Source organism: Salvelinus alpinus, chromosome 2 (assembly GCF_045679555.1).
Source record: "Salvelinus alpinus chromosome 2, SLU_Salpinus.1, whole genome shotgun sequence".
Lineage (NCBI taxonomy): Eukaryota > Metazoa > Chordata > Actinopteri > Salmoniformes > Salmonidae > Salvelinus > Salvelinus alpinus.
This window is the reverse complement of record NC_092087.1, coordinates 25812720-25832389: the sequence shown is the minus strand read 5'-3', so window position 1 is coordinate 25832389 and position 19670 is coordinate 25812720. Positions and strand designations below refer to the sequence as shown.

The window sequence follows — 19670 nt, the reverse complement described above, 5'->3', positions numbered from 1 at the left end:
GAAAGCCTCTGTTTTCTACTAAATAAGTGGACACGGCCACTGCAGGTTTTTTGGAAGGTAAGAATGCTTGGCTCTGGTGAGCACATAGCTATCAGCTCTTGGTTGTGGTGGTCTGTTTAGGGGGTTCTCCACTTCGCAATACCTCTCCAAGTCGCTTTCTTTTTTTTCAAATCAGGTTTCCAAACTCTTACCAGATGTAGGCCTACAGAATTCACAGATGATTCATTTATCAAACCCACTTTGTAGACACTGGCTTAAACAAAAATAAAAAAAACTTGGCGCCCCAGTGTGTCTTAACAAAAAAGGCCATCTATTCTGTTGACTGGATTCCTATGGAATGACTTCTGGCAGCAGCTTTTCAATTGTCATTACAGTGAACACAGTGATGAGCTCACTTCATAACTTCATGTAAATGTCAACTTTTATCTATAGTTATGAAAAGGACTTCTCTACTCACTTATTGCTGCTAATGTGTTTGTCTAGATAGATATTATCTATATCCATAACACACATTTCATTTTAAACTGTAGTATAAAAGTTCACATTTACATAAAGCAATAAATAAAAGCCATATTTTTCTATTGAGGTAAGCACTGAGCATCTATCTACTGTAAATATCAAACATTAGCATTAACAGGATTATTTTTAGGAATGATAAAATCAGAGCACTATGGATATAATGGTAAACCCCAGGAAACTAGAGGATGATGTTGCTTTAGGGCCTAGGGACATAATAGGCAGAAGGCCCCATTGTTGCAATAACCTGCTAAATTCCTTCCATCTTGATTCCCTGGTGCCGCTAGGGAAGTTTAGCACTCTGGTGTTAAATTAATTAAGGAATGCAATTGTTTCGATTGATTGTAATGGTTTGTTGAAAATGTACCTTTTTTTTTTTTACTACTTCTTGGTTATTTTGGAATATAAAATGTTATTGTGAAAATGTTTGTACTCAGGACACCATTGTGAATGAGACCCTGGTTTCAAATCGGGCTCCCCTGAAATGAATCCAAGACTACTAAAATCATTCTTAATACCACAAGTTTACAAGACTGCTTAGAAAGAATTGCCCTTGAAACCACAAGAGCCACAGTCCTGCAGTCTGTTCAGTTGCTGTTGTATAGCTGTTCCACCGTGGATATGTCCATCTGGGGTTAAGGAAGTGGAGGAAACCGTTTTGGTTTTATCTTTTGTTTCATTAGGGCAGTTTGATCTGCTATCAATCATTCCTTCATTCATACCACCTGGCTCAAGATGCATGGTAACCATAGTCACACGATGGCAACATCCTTGATTACCAGCAACAGCAATCTCCTCTGCAAAGTTTTGGTGTTTATTTGCATGTTGATTGTAGTTGGTTCAGTCAGACTACAGAACTTTCATCCAGTTAAACCAGACATGAACTAGACTGTGATGTTGACAACACTTACAGGCAGCAGGCAGAAACCCCCCAGCAGAATCTCCACCCCATCATTTCCCCCCCCCCCTCAGGCCAGGTGAACTGGACCCAAGATCAGAGGAACCACCAGACCATAGCCTGTCAGGAAACCACCAAAACAAACCCATTTCCTTTGGGCAAAATCCAAACCAGAGGTTGAAGGCAGAGGGGCATATGATGCAGTAACAGAAAGTCTGTCATAGTGTTGTCACAATACCAACAATACTAGTCCAAATATTAGATACCATGGTGAAAAAAAGTGGCCTAGCATCCTGTCCCCAGACACTTTCCCCTTTTCGAAAAGTTCTCCAAAAATCCTTTCACTAAAATTCAATATGTTGTATAGAGTAGAACTTCACACCGTATTATAGAATACTGCATAGAATGGCGACTAGACCGACCAGTGATTTGGCTAGAGGAATGGGAGGAAGGAATATACATGCATAATGATCTGCATGTCATTGTGGCAGTAAGGGAAAACACTGCCTGAAACGTTCTTTGCTCTTCAGTTAACTGACACATACCTCTCCCTCCCAAACAGAATTTAAGGAGCACCAGAAATAAATTTATTTGATATAGTTTAGGCTTACATTAGGCCTATATGAATCGTACCTTTGAAGCACGAGTAGCAGTCCCTTTTCCTTTCTTCCTGTGCCAATCAAATTTGCCTAAACATAAATGTCAAGTTACCAGGTTACTAGCTAGCTAGGTAACGTGACTGAACAACGGTGTTTGTTGTCAAACCAATAATTAGCAACCTGGGATTAGTTTAAAGCGACCAGCAACATGGTTTGTGAAATTATATAAAATGCGCGCCAATTTTTAACTGCTTAGGCTGGAGACTGTTTTCTTTGCTGTAAAGCTGCAAGCATGCCTGTCGCATGCCTTCAGGCTCAATTTTCCCTCTGACACTCAGAGGCTGCATGACAATGAACTTGCAAAGTCTACTCAGACTGGTCTGTGCGCTTGGTTATAACAGGTGATGAAATGATACAATGTATCAACATTGCTCGCTTTGCGTGCTGCTCCAATGTAACAAATGTACAAGTCTAACAATAGAAGACTAATCAGGGTCTGGATCTGCATCCCCGCTCGCCATCACGGCCAAATGATATTTAAAAGAACTGACGGAGGAAAAGATGCACATGAAAAGTGGACGGAGAGAAGCAGGTGAGTGAGGGCTGTTAGGGGATGAGGCTGGCTGATTACAGCTGCCACACGTGATATGTGCATGAAGAGCGGACGGAGAGAAGCAGGTGAGTGAGGGCTGTTAGGGGATGAGGCTGGCTGATTACAGCTGCCTCACGTGATATGTGCATGATGAGCTGACAGAGAGAAGCAGGTGAGTGAGGGCTGGTAGGGGATGAGGCTAGCTGATTACAGCTGCCACATATGATATGAGCATGAAAGTGAAGTGGATATTATTGGACCTGCCCATACAAGAGACTGTTGCTTCAATTCAACTGAGTTTATAAACAGGGCTGAAAAATACAGTAGCATCATATGAAACAGTACTAAGGTATTCTAAAATGTATCATAAGTAGGGATGCAAGATATATCGGTGAACATATCAGAATCAGCCGATATTAGCTTAAAATGCCAACATCGGTATCGGCCCGATGTCTAGTTTAATGCCGATGTGAAAAAACGATGTCAAAGCTGACGTGCATACCTATATAAAACGTAGGTACATGACGTAATGACGCCACGTACAATTTTGCAGCATTCCTAACCTAGCCCACAATGTCTGCTGTGTGGATCGCGCAGTCAATTGAAAGACTAAGAACATTTCAGCGAGACAACTCAAAGGGGAAATACATTAACGCCAAGATAATGGAATTCATTGCCCTTGACAATCAACCGTTCCCTGTCGTGGGTGATGTTGGCTTTCGCAACTGGTCGAGCACCGGTACACACTAAAGTCACCAAGTGCGCTATTGTTCAGATGTTGCCTTACCGGAGTTACACAGTAATAGCTTCACTGCTAGTAACTTCATGACATACTATGGAACGCCGTTTGGGTCTTTGCGTGTCAAAATATATACATGTCAAATAACACTATGACATGTTAAATTAGCTTTTAATTTGACACGTCAAATAACACAGTTCTATTATAGAATGTTGTGTGTTCTGAATTTGCACATGCAAGCCAGGCGCCACCACTACTATCAGTAGCACTGTCAAAGCTGTACAAAAAAAATTTAAGTCCGCAAACAAGCAAACACCGGCCACGAACGATGTGTTTACAATACCGCGGTGGTAATAAAGCATTATTTGTTCAACCGCAACTTCTGGGGTAGCTAGCTAGCTTTAGCTCGTACCAATACAAGGCTAGTACCAACCAGCCTGAAAACAATGACCAGTAGAAATTAGTCATTTTCACTATTCTTAGCAATGATTTAGGAATCCTTGTGAGTATTAGCTAGGTAGCCACTTGTTGCTCGCCTATTGAAATTGAACTTCAGTTCATGAAAATAAATAGCTAGCCAGCTACTTAACCCTGTTGCCCAAAGCTAACGTTAAAAGCAGCCAGCTAGCTTCATCTGGCTAGTGAGGCTTGACCTGACCGAGTTGTGGTGTGAAGCTAGCCACAATAGTGGAATTTGCGGTTTGCCTTCAAAATAAAAGTACCTATTTGAAAGTGATGCAGAACGTTACAATTGGTGGAATCATGCCATATTTAGACTAGATAATGTTAAACAAGGTTGGAATGTGAAGCAATTAAATGGTTTATCAATCTACTCGGTGACCCCCACAGAACACAACTGTGAAGAGTTCACGTAAAAATTAGCGTTGTAGCTCTTATCGCGGCACTGTGACTATGTGAAATCATCTCCCCAGTCAGCCTATTGTGTGTATTGACATTCATATTGCACTGTACAGTTTTACCTAAGATCAATGAAATGGGGTAACAGTCTACTCCATACCCAATATATTTTTTCCCAACGTCCTCCTCAGAGTTATCAGACTCCAAAACATCCACGCAGTATTGTTTCTCCTCTGGAATAGTGTTCAATACAAATAGGTTGACAATAAATGTGGCTCAATTCACAGTTGTTTCAGAGTCCCGCAATAAGAGCTACGATGCTAATGTTCTCTGGGTGTCACCGAGTAGACTGATACCTATGGATTGTGGATCAACGACATGGGGTAAGGCTGTACAGTGAAATAAGTATGCCCCAATGCAATTCTAAAGTAGCATACATCCAGTGTGATTGCAACAGATGTCAAATTGTCTTTTGTTAATTTTATATAACATTCCAACCTCGTTTAGCACGATCTAGTCAATTATGGCATAATTCTACTATTTGTATTAATTTGCATCACTGTCAACGACATACTTTTATTTTGAAGGCTAACCGCAAAGTCCACTATTGTGGCTAATCCTTATTGTTGCTAATGTCACATATGTTCCAACCACCATTAATCAAATAAGAACTGTCTTATAAATTAGGGTTATTTTAGAGGACACCTAGCTATATAGTTAGCTAGCTAATGATAGCTACTGAAACAGATGTCGTTTTGCTATGTTTTGAGGGAAGAACATTGTTTGCATCCATGATGCATCACTGTAGGTGTGCGAGACAACTTTAATCGTTGTGACATGAAATACGAGTGATAGTGTAATCAATGTGTAATAACTACATCAAAAACGTATGAATGCGTTCAATTATTATGTGACGTGCAGTCATATTCAGGTCCTGATTGGTCAACCAGCTTATTTGACAAGTCAAATAGTGTTATTTGACATGCAAAGACCCAAACGGTGTTCCATAGAAATCCTGGTTGAGAATGAAATGACTGAACAAATGAACAACGAAACAGCACAGCAAGTAAGTCAAAGAAATAGGTTTTGATTATGTTTTACAATCACGGCTTGCGAGTCCCATAGGGCGGCGCACAATTGGCCCAGCGTCATCCGGGGTAGGCCGTCATTGTAAATAGGAATTTGTTCTTAACTGACTTGCCTAGTATAAATAAAGGTTACACACTGACCAAAAAGTTATTTAGTTGCCTTTTACATTTTCATTGATCTTAGGTAAAACTGTACAGTGCAATATGAATGTCAATACACACAATAGGCTGACTGAGGGACTGTAGTGACACCTCTTGCACTGAGATGCAGTGCCTTAGACCGATGCGTCCATGTGTGTGTGTTAAATAGTTAACTGTACTAGAATGCTTAAAAGGACGCAAATAAATGTAATATCGGTATCCTTTTTTTTCGGCATGGAAAATATTGAATATCGGTATCATCCAAAAATGTGATATCGGTGCATCACTAATCATAAGTATCATGATGTTTTGGTATCGTGATATTACCGTGGTACTGGTATACCGTGCAACACTTGTTTGTCAAAAGAGGCAGTGAGTAGTTGGTTGTCTGTCAGGGCTTGACATTTCTTGCCTATATAGGAAACCACTCAGCAAAAGCTGGTTTGTAAAAGGATCAATCCAGAGAATTCTCCTTCCTGTTTGAGTGAATATAGGTGACACTGTAGACCACAGCTGTAGAAATGAAGAACAAAGCAGGAGAGACTTCTTACAGACACAGGGACTCTGCTTTCTCTCTGTATCAAACCACATCGATCGGAGCCAATGTTGATAATGTTCATGCTTTTATTTACTTCTGTAAAACCCATTGCAGGCAAAGACACTTTACAGTGACCACAAACGAGTCAAACCACCACTCGAGAGAGTTTCTCACAGAGTGAGAGGAAGCCTGCAATGGGTATCATTAGGCTATTCATCAGAAAACTACTAGAGCACTTATCTAGGGAACAATCTTCGTGATGTGTTAACAGCCTTATGGGCTAAATAACCAGTGGTCACTCTCGCCAATTTCCCCATCTAATTATTTCAATGCCTCATCATCTCTCCCTGTAAGATCAATCTCCTCTGCTTTCCCTTTGGCTGAATATGCCAACACCCGCTTGTTTCCTACTATCTCCATCAAGGCAGCAGTGTCACAGGGGAGCTGTAAAAACAGGGCAGAACAGGGAAACTATTTTGACAACTGGAAGGCATTATGGCTCCATTTTTCACCAACCCGTGCCCAGAGAGTTTCCTCAGAAAACTCTCGCTCTTACTGACGGATATACTGTATTGGAGCACCCAGTCTCTGCCCCATCTACCCCTAATAAATCCATGCTACTGTAGGAGTTGTCATCACTACACTAGGCCTATATATAGGCCCATATAAAATATTACAACAGCAAGTCACTATTTGTTCAGGAGCACATACAGTATATGAAGAGAATGAGAAATGTAATTATTGTATACAGTTCAAGAATTTAAATAGGAGTATTACAAAAAATTATATCTAGGACCTCAGACATTTTTAAAACTCAAGCCATCATGCCGTCCATCTTGTCCTAACCAACACAATGGCATTCTGCTACAGAAGAGCCAGTTCAGAGCAGCTCACTGTGAGCTGGACCAATCTTGTTTTAATAGACACCCAACAGTAATGTCCGCTTACCCACCACACTGACTGACCGATCGCTACTACTGCTAGCATCCACCCAGGCCAGGTCTAAACATTACAGGGACACTTTATTCCCCCCACTAATTCACTTGGCACATTTTCCCCAGAGGTTGAGAGACAAACATTTGGTGTGAAACCCAGCATGGGCTGACAGGACACTTACACAGTGGTCTAAAACTAAGATCTCAATGAATCGTAGTAAGGTTTTATTTTAAAGTTTAGATTCAAAATCATAGTATAGTCCAGTTTATGAGATTATCATATTTTACTCCATCGTTATAGGATTAAGATTGAGGATTAAAGGTATTTGTTGATAAAATGTTCATGTTTAATGTTCTCCTTCCTTACGTGATGCATTGAGTGAGTCTCTGTGGACCTTTCTTCAGACCAGGCCAAACCATGAGGCATATCCGTTTGATCATAAATTATAGAGGTAGCTCCAGCCGACCAGCGAGCCGTCCACAGTGACTGCCCATTCATCTCCACCTCTCTCCCTACACATTGTGTGCAGTAAACTTTTAAACGCCCAGCTTTTTGAAGTGCCAAGAGGGGGAAAAAAGTGCATGCTTTGTAATGAGCGAGAGTGAAATGGCAGTTCCCCTGTGCCCAACCCCCATCCACACACACGTTTTGTAAACAGACATTTCACACAGACTGAAATATCCACCTATACGAATGCATCTCCTCCTTCCAACAAGTCAAATGAACTGGGATAAGAGTTAATGGGATCACATACAGTCTCAATAGAAAACCAGAGAAGAAAGTCTCCCTTTGTGGCGTCTACAAACGTGGGGAAATACGCGGCCTAAGTGATTTACAGATTAATTCAATGCAATAAAACCATTCAATTTGAAAACAACAAGAGTATGTCACAGCTAAATCTTGACCAATAAGGTACTTACAGATAACAAGTAGGCTAACCTATATATATATATATATATATATATATATATATATATATATATATTTGTTCTAGACATGATCCGCCAGGCACCAGATATCACACCACAATGTTTGCATTTAGCCATTCCAGATGAGAAACGTGTCCCCATTGCTCTAGTAGTGGTGTTGAGGATAGTATAGTACTGTATACCTATGCATCAGTGTTACATTATGCCATAAACACCACTGTGGTGCTAAAGGGCAATAAGGCATCATTATTCACATTTTAGAGGACTTTTTAAAAAGTTGCATTCCTCACTTCCCAGGGGAAGACAAACTGCCTCAAACAGGAACCTGGGAGTCTGAGAAGATTCACTTTTTAAACCCCCAGCCCAAAAAAAGACTTGTATACACATCTCTCTCTCTCCTCCTCAACATTCCTGCTAAACAGTTGAATTGTCCTTGAGGATTCACAATTGCCATTGAAACAGTGGTCCAACTGCTGCTTGAGCCAAAATTATGATTGAAAAAAAAGTAACTTGTCTATAAACAACATGTGTCGTTTCAATGGGATGAGGACTGAAATGTTCTCAATTTCAAGACACATTCCAAGAAAATGTTTCTCAATTGGCTCATTTCCTAAACAAACCTGCAGACTGTGTCCCCATTGTGGCCAATGATGTCTTGAGAATACACGCTTAATTTACTAGAAATCCAATTTGTGGGCCACGGCCACAGAACCAAATAGGGGATAAAGGACTAGTATTGTAAGTATCATAAATCTATTTATGAGGTGATGTTTAGACAACACAGAGGTTTAAATCCAATGAGATTTAAGCTAGTCAATTTCCTTGGAAAAATGATTTGCCCAAATACCTAAGTAGATATTGTTTAGATTGTTGAAAATGTATCTAATCTTCCTAATTGACACGATTTAGTTATATAGGCTATTTCCTCCCAAATGTATATATTTTTGGTCACCCTTGAAGTAGCCTATTCAGAGGTGGGGAGTAGCCTAATACGTCAATAAAGCCTATTATTGAACGGGATAACAATTGAAAGCAACTTGTTAAGTAGTTTCAGATTCAGTGGAAATTACAAATCGACAAAGATGTTGTTTTGACATTATCCGTATTCCGCTGCCCATGCATGAATAGCCCATTTGGGTTCTGGTGTGCCACAATGTGAGGCATAGGCTACAAAGTAATAAGACAACCATGCAATCAGGCAAGTTACAACTCCATAAAAGTTAATTTAAATATTAATGTATGTCCTTGCAACAAAGATTCCAACAGTCGATGGAGGGCTGCGTTCCCTTCGGCAACATTTTATCTTATCCTGATATAGGGTGGTCAATTAATACTGCAGCTCGAATCTACTTACAGGGAAACTGTCTGAATCGGCAGGTCCAGCGGTGTATCTGTCAAATCCAAATGACTACAGTCCACATAATCTCCATTGCAGGTACAGTTCTGAGCACATTGTAAATCTGAGCTCAAACCGTAATTGATTAACAGTTCCAGCGAGAACACTAAATAAAAACCATAGTGAGAACCCGATCCAATTCGCTCCAGGGGCGCCGCCATTTTGTATCCAGTTTAATCGAGCGGCCACTGATCTCTCCTCAAATTGGAAATATGATACCGTTTTTGAGATAGTGAGGTCTGTTATAGTACATCAATTGCGTTGTGCTAAAATTAAGTAAAAACAAAAACGTGTGGTGTAGGTCAATAGGTCTACTCTTCCAAATAAGTAATTTAAAACAATTTCAGTACAACTTTCTCCTCGTGTCCTATGTGGTCTGAAATCAAAGTTGAATCACGGTTTACTTAGCAATAAGGCTACAAACTTGTCAAGTAAACATAATTAAATTCAAGTAGAACTTGTCCATAAAACGCTGAAAACGAGGACTCTTGGCAAAGCGATTTGTTTTGGCAAACATTGAAATAATAGGCAAAAAAAATATGGCAAACATCAACGGCGGCTCCTCATTTTCAGTACAACTTTCAGCATGTCAAACATACAAGTGACACACACATTTTCCTATAATAAATGGACACATTATCTAAACACTAGCCTATGCGCGTTGCCTCCGCACTCAAAATAAACGTTGAAACGTATCTTCTCTTCATCGCGGGCTTGGAATGTTGGCTAAAACGTGGACTGTGTTACAATGTTCCATTGCTATGCAAATGTAACAGCTAAAGTTTAGTGCCGAAAACGATCGTTGACTTCTCGTTTATGACGCTTGCAAAACGCCAAAAAAAGAAACACCTTGCTAGCGCCAATTGATCCCAACTTCGCCGCACCCTCGACGCGTTATGCTATCCGAAGAGCCTAGGAAATGTTTATCAGATGCTGTCGGATTATTAACAAATTCAGTGCCCAACTTCAGACTGTATCCACTATGAGTTGTTTCTTCTTGATTTAGTTTACTTTTTTCAGTCTTCGTTCCATAGTAGTCCCACTTTGGATGCACAAGGGAACCTCCCATTTCCCTTGTAATTGGCTGTTCAAATTTGAGGAACGGTAAACTCCTAATCTCACTGGCTGTTTAGGATTCTACAGGCGGTTCGACTGCCAGTGACCAGCTGTCACTCACCAGTCGTTGACCCAACCCATGTTTCCCACCCCGGGTGTGAAACCTCACCACCTCCTTTCATGCTCACCGCGTCTTAAAGGGGCAATCAGCAGTTGCTACATACATTTTGGGACGTATACATTAACGATATGTACCCATTGATTCTTGACTAATATAACTTATAAAGGCCTCATGAGCTTAGTTCAATTGTCGTACCCCATCAGAACCCAAAATATAAGATTGTTTTACTTCAATGTTTGTAAACAAAGAAAATGTAAACACACACTATGTAGCCTCAAAACATGGTTAAAACGATCATTTTGATATCTAGGAATTGGAGAGTGATACAATTTATTCAGCCCCATCCCTCAGCTTTTTACCAAACCAGGGGTGGGGATTACGCAATGTTATTGTTTTTACTGCTGAGTGCCGCTTTAAAGGGACAAGGACCAGGTTAAAGCACTATAATCGGTTAATGATAGCCTTCCGTAATAGATAGCAGTGGAAATGCTGCAAATACTGTATATCATTCTGACACTATTGTAAGGGAATTCTGCCCTATGTGCACACAAGTGACCACAGGAAACTTCTTTGATCAGAGGTTAGTTTGTTTAATAAGGATTGCAACCCGGAGTATACACTTACAGTAATTTGCAAGTAACACACTCAGTACAAAGATGGTGTTATCCCGTTTTATCCCTTACTGAGGATCACCCCAGCCAGGGTGATGTCCCTTAACTTTAATACCATATAACCTCATAATTAATAGGTGCTAATACAAAGATGTTTCTGGCAGGCGGAGTTCAGTTTATTGTTATTTGCAGTTAGTTTCCCAATCCTTCTTCCTCCTATTGCTATCATGTACCAGCAGAAGTAAGACTGGAACATAGTATCAACAGGAACTGAAAGTATAGCTTCAACACACAGACATCTGACTATTGTACAGTTGACCTCTTCATGCACTTACAATGTCTCTACCACTGATTATTAATCGCATACATGAATCATCACGCAAACATGAATCATTGTACTTTTGTACTTACAGGTGTTCCTATAATGTACAGATATTATAAAATTCCTTTCACTATGAATGTTTTTTCGCCCTTAAAAAAGTTTACGTAAATCTGACCTCCGCTTAGTAGGCCTACCCTAGGTTGTTGCATTCAGTATGCATTGGAGTTACATAGTAAGGGAGTTGAGCTTTGTTTGTTATTAACATAGGGACTGTCCTATAGTAATTGCATTGTTATTATACAGGTATAAGTAGTGTTACCATTTAGTTTACAAACAAAATATAAAATCCATTATTGTTGCAATGATGTTGAACTTTTCCTTTTCCGAAAATATCTTAGTTGGAGTTGAGTTGTGAGTGTGTATTCAGAAGGATCTTTACGTGATTCAGAGGTGTCCTATAATGGGTCTCATGATAGCGCATAATTCTTCCCAAATGGTGAAGTCATGTCCGCCCGTTGTCTCAAAATGCACATCTGCAATAAATTGTTGAACTTGTCAGCCTTTAGGCCTTGTGAACTGTTTTTTCCGTTTACTTTTTTGTGGCTATGACAGGTCCTATTGATTGACTCAGAATGAGCTATTGCTACATGTTAGGATAAGTCCTGAATTGTCATGCAATTAATTAATCACTACACTGGGGACATGGATATTCACACCTGCAGCACTGCAGATGGTTCTATAGATTAGTTCCTTTTTCATTTTGCAATTAATAGTTCTAGGTTTCACATTGCTTCACATTGCATCAGAAGTATTGAGCTATGCATAGACAGTGTGCTAGCCCACAGGTGGGGTGAGGTGTTGGTGGCATGTTGTCCCTGATGTTTCCTTGACTGAAACTATGGGCGCTTGAGGGGATACAATCACAGCCATCTGAAATATGTGGCCTTGCATTTTAATGTTCTTTTAACAGATATGGCATTTAGATCAGGTATTTTGGTGGTCTATTTTGAGAATACTGTTGACATGTTTTCCAATATGATTTATCTGGTGGTGGGGCTTCTGTCAATGATTTGGTGCGCAAATTACTTTTGTGTGACTTTTGGAGTCATAATTCTGCTGTACCAGCTGTGAATGTGCATGAGGATCTGTCAAATTAAACCTTAAAGTTAATCTTGTTGATAACAAATTAAATATTAGTTAAATTAATTCACAGAGTTATAATTCACCTCTGCCCAGTGAAGGTCTACATGCCATCAAATTAAATGTTATTCATTGTACAAAGAATGTAACAATCACTAGATAATGTACCAAATAAACTAAAGAGATAGAAAGATAGCTCACCAGATATTTTACACTTTGTTCAATACACGTACTGTAAACTTGTGTGCTAAATTACTACATGCTGTGACGAAAAGAATGTGAAAGTCACTCCATCACAACACAAGACAATGGCACCATCCTGCACCACGTGTGCATTACATGTATGTAGCCTGATTCCATGGAGACTTTAGACATATTTCAACAACTTTGAATGGATTGACGGATTGATTTATGCTCGGTCTGAGGGAGAGAGGATCCACAGCGTGAGGAAGGCATTAACAGCTATGGCTACCACAACTGGACTTCTGCTTTCCCTGTGGCCCCATCTGGGTCTGACTCTGTGAAGTTTGACTGATGGGAGAGTGGATGTGAATTTCTCATGAGAGTGTGCTGTAAAGGAGGTAATGAGCGCATCAGATGAGCGAAGCTCCTTCTCTCTCTCTCTCTGTGTGCATGGATGTTGTTAACACCAACACCAACCAATATTGACTTTGATCTCAGGCCCTTCTTATGAACACATTTTCCTTCATGAACAAGTTTTATATATTGAAAAGTAATTTTTACAGCTTATTAGCATACACCTAATATGTTTCCCCTGTTGATGATGATCATTATATATTAAGGTTGAACCAATATTACATGTAACAAAAATTTAATACGAAATTATGTGAAATTCAATGAAACAATAATGTATGTTGACGCTAATATGATGTACAATATTCCATTATGTTTCTATATGATGACAATAGCATAATATATTTAATATGCCATATACTATTTTGTTAACAGTTTCACTAATTCATTTTAATTAACGTAATCATTATGATACACCTCACCACTGTCATTGGTTACACTAATTGCACTGTGTGTCTACATAACCTGGTTCGAGTATTTATGACATTACCCTGAAGAAGGCACATTGATGCCAAAACGTTGGTAAATACCCATTAAATTGCTGGGACATTATACATGGAGTGTGCAATTTTCTTTATTTTGATAGTTTAACACCAACCATAGCATGAGTTTGCACAGCTGGAATGGGATGAAAGCGGGAAGTGCACGCCAGGCAGTTAAAAAGAAGGTGCAATGCATAAAGATGTTTGGACTTGGTATGGAGAGAATGGTGCTGAGGAGAATTTTGTTGGTATGTTAAATAGTTTTCACATTGTGAGATTATTCCACAGTTTCTTGAGGGACGGAGGCTGGAAGGGGTGAGTGTGGGGCCCAGAATGATTTGTCACGCTTGTCTTACTGGAGTCTTCAAAGATAACGAGCCATCTGCTTGAGCCATTCATCAACAATAAAACGGAGAGGTGTGAAATGAGGTCAACTCATCAAACTCTCATTGGATGGCAAACGGGTGTGCGTGAGCATGGAAATGCCTTGCTATTGGGTAGCATAGACAGTTGGACATGTCCTGTGATACAAGGCCGTTTGCTAAGTGGTGTGATGCGTGATCTGAGAGAGAGCAGGGGGGAAAGCAAAGGTACACAGATGTAGGTGGACGGTGAGAAGGGGAAAATATGAAAGGACAACACTCACTAATAGAGTTGAGCCCTCTTGGGAAGGAGTGCAAGTTTCAGTTGCACTCTTTTGAGCACTCACTCTCTGCTAAAGGGACTATTATATCTTTCACTTATCCCTTTTAATCTCTTGTATACGCTCTCAACTTGTCCAATTTGGGTCAGTGTATTGAGAAGTATTGAGAGATGTGGGCCATAAAAACATGTTTGTAGAAAACCAGAAACAAGTATTCCACACAGGTCATGAACTTAACACCTGTCGCTGGAGGAGGGTGAAAACAAAGAGTGTGCTGAATAGACAAGGCTTTAGTGTGGTGGAATGAGTTCCACACAACCAACCACTCCCCACCCAGGTGTACAAACAAGATGGCTGGATTTTCTTTTTTTTCTTTTTATTGAAAGTGTGTACTAACATTTACATTTCTCACCATTGTTTGTTTAATGAAGTGAGTAAATCTCACCCGGTTCTTCCAAGTTGCTGTCATTGGCCAGGGCTTGCCACTCAGCGGGGCAAGGCAATGAGCGATGCCTCCTCCTCCTCTTCCCCAACCTGCTCCGCTGAAGGGTGGGCGTGGCATACACTCCAACACTGTCTTTTACTCATGTACCTCAGTCAATGTCAACTACAGTGAAGGCATCCATTGTTGAAAACAGGGCTGTGTCTACAGTTTTGTTTCCATTTCTTTTCAACAGATGTTTACCTCTGTCGTACGTCCCTCATGTCCTTACATCAGACAAAGTTGAACACAGTGCACTGGTTGAGTCAAGGCTTCGGTTGGGAGGAGAACGGGTGACTTATTTATTTATTTGACTGTGTTTGTTTTAATAGGCCTTGAAGCGATGGCCTGGAGGAGTTTTTGTTCTGTCCCAGGAAAGGAATGTTATAGCTCTTTGAAAGGTGACTTCTGTGTAGCGTGGCCGCCCAGCATTTGTCTGGGAGCTTCCTTTGTTCTGTGCTTTTAGTGCGAATGCATTAGTGCCAAGACTTTCTCTCTCTCTTTCTGTCCCTCTCTTGAAGTTTCTGCTTCATTGGCCCCAAGAAAGACTTAAAGGCCAAGTGCAGTCAGAATTCAGCTGATGAAACTAGCACTGTAAAAGTACTGTATAAAACAATTTTATCAGTGTTATTTCCTGATAGTTGCTGGTTGAAAATACAATCTACACCTGAGCTTCTAATCAGCAGGTTTGCATGTGTAGGGCTTTCCATGGTGACATCCCCATGTGGTAAATTGATTAATATTGATATAGAAATGTCTGCATTGGGCCTTTAAAATAATCTATTACAGTAAGGTACTTAAAGCGCCGTTTTCATCTCAAGTAGTATGGCGCCGACAGTGATGTTCGCTTCGCTATGAGTTTCTGCTGACTCTGAAAAACACCAAAAGAAAGATGCCCAGGGTCCCTGCTCATCTGCGTGAACGTGCCTTAGGCATGCTGCAAGGAGGCATGAGGACTGCAGATGTGGCCAGGGCAATAAATTGCAATGTCCTTACTGTGAGACGCCTAAGACAGCGCTACAGGGAGACAGGACGGACAGCTGATCATCCTCGCAGTGGCAGACCACGTGTAACAACACCTGCCCAGGATCGGTACATCCGAACATCACACCTGCGGTACAGGTACAGGATGGCAACAACAACTGCCAGAGTTACACCAGGAACGCACAATCCCTCCATCAGTGCTCAGACTGTCCGCAATAGGCTGAGAGAAGCTGGACTGAGGGCTTGTAGGCCTGCTGTAAGGCAGACATCACCGGCAACAACGTCGCCTATGGGCACAAACCCACCGTCGCTGGACCAGACAGGAATGGCAAAAAGTGCTCTTCACTGACGAGTCGCGTTTTTTTCTCACCAGGGGTGAAGGTCGGATTCGCGTTTATCATCGAAGGAATGACCTAGGCCTAAGTACACCTAGGCCTGTACTTTGGAGCGAGATTGATTTGGAGGTGTAGGGTCCGTCATGGTCAGGGGCGGTGTGTCACAGCATCATCGGACTGAGCTTGTTGTCATTGCAGGAAATCTCAACGCTGTGCGTTACAGAGAAGACATCCTCCTCCCTCATGTGGTACCCTTCCTGCAGGCTCATCCTGACATGACCCTCCAGCATGACAATGCCACCAGCAATACTGCTTGATCTGTGTGTGATGTCCTGCAAGACAGGAATGTCAGTGTTCATGGCCAGCGAAGAGCCCGAATCTCAATCCCATTGAGCACGTATGGGACCTGTTGGATCGGAGGGTGAGGGATAGGGCCATTCCCCACAGAAATGTCCGGGAACTTGCAGGTGCCTTGGTGGAAGAGTGGGGTAACATCTCACAGCAAGAACTGGCAAATCTGGTGCAGTCCATGAGGAGGAGATGCACTGCAGTACTTAATGCCACTGGTGGCCACACCAGATACAGACTATTACTTTTGATTTTGACCCCCCCTTTGTTCAGGCACACATTATTCCATTCCTGTTAGTCACATGTCTGTGGAACTTGTTCAGTTTATGTCTCAGTTTACCAAGAAAGTAAAGATAACTGAACTAAATGACTACCGCCCCGTAGCACTCACTTCTGTCATCATGAAGTGCTTTGAGAGACTAGTCAAGGATCATATCACCTCCACCTTAGACCCACTTCAGTTTGCATACCACCCCAATAGGTTCACAGACGACGCAATCCCCATCATACTGCACACTGCCCTATCCCATCTGGACAAAAATAATACCTATGTAAGAATGCTGTTCATTGACTACAGCTCAGCATTCAACACCATAGTACCCTCCAAGCTTATCATCAAGCTGGAGACCCTGGGTCTCCTGGACTTTCTGACGGGCCGCCCCCAGGCGGTGAAGGTAGGAAACAACATCTACACTTCGCTGACCCTCAACACTGGGGCCCCACAACGATGCGTACTCAGCCCCCTCCTGTACTCCCTGTTCACCCACGACTGCGTGGCCATGCACACCTCCAACTCAATCATCAAGTTTGCAGACGACACAACAGTAGTGGGCTTGATTACCAACGACGACGAGACAGCCTACAAGGAGGAGGTGAGGGCACTCAGAGTGTGGTGTCAGGAAAACAACCTCTCACTCAACGTCAACAAAACAAAGGAGATTATCGTGGACCTCAGGAAACAGCAGAGGGAGCACCGCACCTATCCACATCGAAGGGACAGCAGTGGAGAGGATGGAAAGTTTTAAGTTCCTCGGCGTACACATCACAGACAAACTGAAATGGTCCACTCACACAGACAGTGTGGTGAAGAAGGCGCAACAGCGCCTCTTCAACCTCAGGAGGCTGAAGAAATTTGGCTTGTCACCCAAAACCCTGACAAACTTTTATAGATGCACAATCAAGAGCATCCTGTCGGGCTGTATCACCGCCTGGTACGGCAACTGCACCGCCCTCAACCACAAGGCTCTCCAGAGGGTGGTGCGGTCTGCACAACGCATCACCGGGGACAAACTACCTGCCCTACATGACACCTACAGCACCCGATGTCACAGGAAGGCCAAAAAGATCATCAAGGACATCAACCACCCGAGCCACTGCCTGTTCACACCGTTACCATCCAGAAGGCGAGGTCAGTACAGGTGCATCAAATCTGGGACCGAGACTGAAAAACAGCTTCTATCTCAAAGCCATCAGACTGTAAACAGCAATCACTAACTCAGAGAGGCTGCTGCCTACATTGAGACCCAGTCACTGGCCACTTTAATAAATGGATTACTAGTCGCTTTATACAATGCATTCTAAATAATGCCAATTTAATGATGTTTACATATCTTACATTACTCATATCACATGTATATACTGTATTTTATACCATCTATTGCACCTTGCCTATGCCGTTCGGCCATCGCTCATCCATATACTTGCATGTACATATTCTCATTCACCCCTTTAGATTTGTGTGTATTAGGTAGTTGTTGGGAAATTGTTAGATTACTTGTTAGATATTACTGCACTGTCGGAACTAGAAGCACAAGCATTTCGCTACACTTCCATTAATATCTGCTAACCATGTGTATGTCACCAATAAAATTTGATTTGATATCAAAACATTTCTGGTTAACAATTAAGTGCCTTACTGTGATTATTTTCAATTAAAGGAATGATTCACCCATTTTGAATGTTATATTGTTTTTGTGCATCTCTGAGAGATGTTCTATCTATTCCCTGGGTCATTTGATGTTTTCATGTGTATCTGAGCTATTGCGGTTCAAGCAGGCAGAAATTCAGCTGGTATGACGTAGCATTGCGATAAAGCCGCTCTCACTACACTGTAAGTGAATTAGAATACACATTTGACATCACGAAAACGTCTATCATACTTGTCATATTTCAATACTGGCTGATGTCATAACACGTGAGGTTCTTCTCTTGAATGAGCCATTGATCATATTTTTGCAATATTCCTACCTGGAGAAATGTGTCATTTAACACAGGGTGTAGCACATTTTTCCTACAATATTTGTCTGCCTATTCAGTCCAGGGTGCATTGCATGGTGCCATTGCATTTCTGTTGCGAATGTCAGACTCCATTCTCTGAGGCACATCGATCTGCAGGTTGAACATGGTGTGACTGTAGACTTTTAAATTGATAGTGCAGTTTGTTTAGGTGATTGTACACCTAACTAGCTACTTCACATGCTGATATTGACTTTAGTATTATTGCTAACTACCCAGCCAGCCCATAGAGAGCACTGCAATGTGGGTTTTGTAGTCGACTTGAGTTGCAACAGATTTCCACAATGATATTTACGTTGCTACCAACGTTACCATAACGACAAAATGAAACAATTGTTCACACAAATATTGTTCTGACATATTAGTTTTATTTAACACTGTAAATTATATGAATGAGTGGTTTTGCGTGGATTTTTCCTTTAAAATGGTCAAAAAGAAACAAAAATAGCTTCTTAGCAAAGAACAATTTCTCAAGCAAGAATATTGCTATGACTGTCTGGGAGTGGTTTAAGTGGGGAGGGAAAACTGAAAATAAGCAGCTATTGGCAGAGAGGTTTGGAACTCTCTTTCTTAAAGGATTGTTAACTAATTTATCACATGGTGATGTCACCATGGAAGGCCAAAATTCCCTCCCACCAAAACAAGCTGAACTTTCAGGCAGTCTTTTCAAACAGCTCTTACACTAAAAGGGCATTATCATAATTTTCACAATTTCACAGTATTATTCCAAAGTCATAGTGTGGAAATATATATAAAACACAGGAATATCATGTCTACAGGTGTTTTATGTTAAAGCTAGGTTCAATATAGTGCAGTTCTCTGCCCTAGCCTACTATGGGTAGAGAAAGTAATACATTTATACTATAAACACTTAAGAATAAGTATATATGCTAATTGTGCGTCACCATTGATTGCACATGCGTAGAGTGTTTACAAATCCACTAAGTAGTTTAATAAGCCAGCTAAATCAGAATGACCCCTGGGTATAAATTTTATTATGCCTTCAAACATGCTCAATAAAAGTACAG

General features: G+C 41.1%; 1 pseudogene; it reads right to left on the bottom strand.

The window, feature by feature from the left end:
• The window catches only part of LOC139557468 (leucine-rich repeats and immunoglobulin-like domains protein 1), a 40584-nt pseudogene extending 30309 nt beyond the window's left edge, over positions 1 to 10275 (bottom strand).
• Positions 10276 to 19670: the final 9395 nt, after the last annotated feature.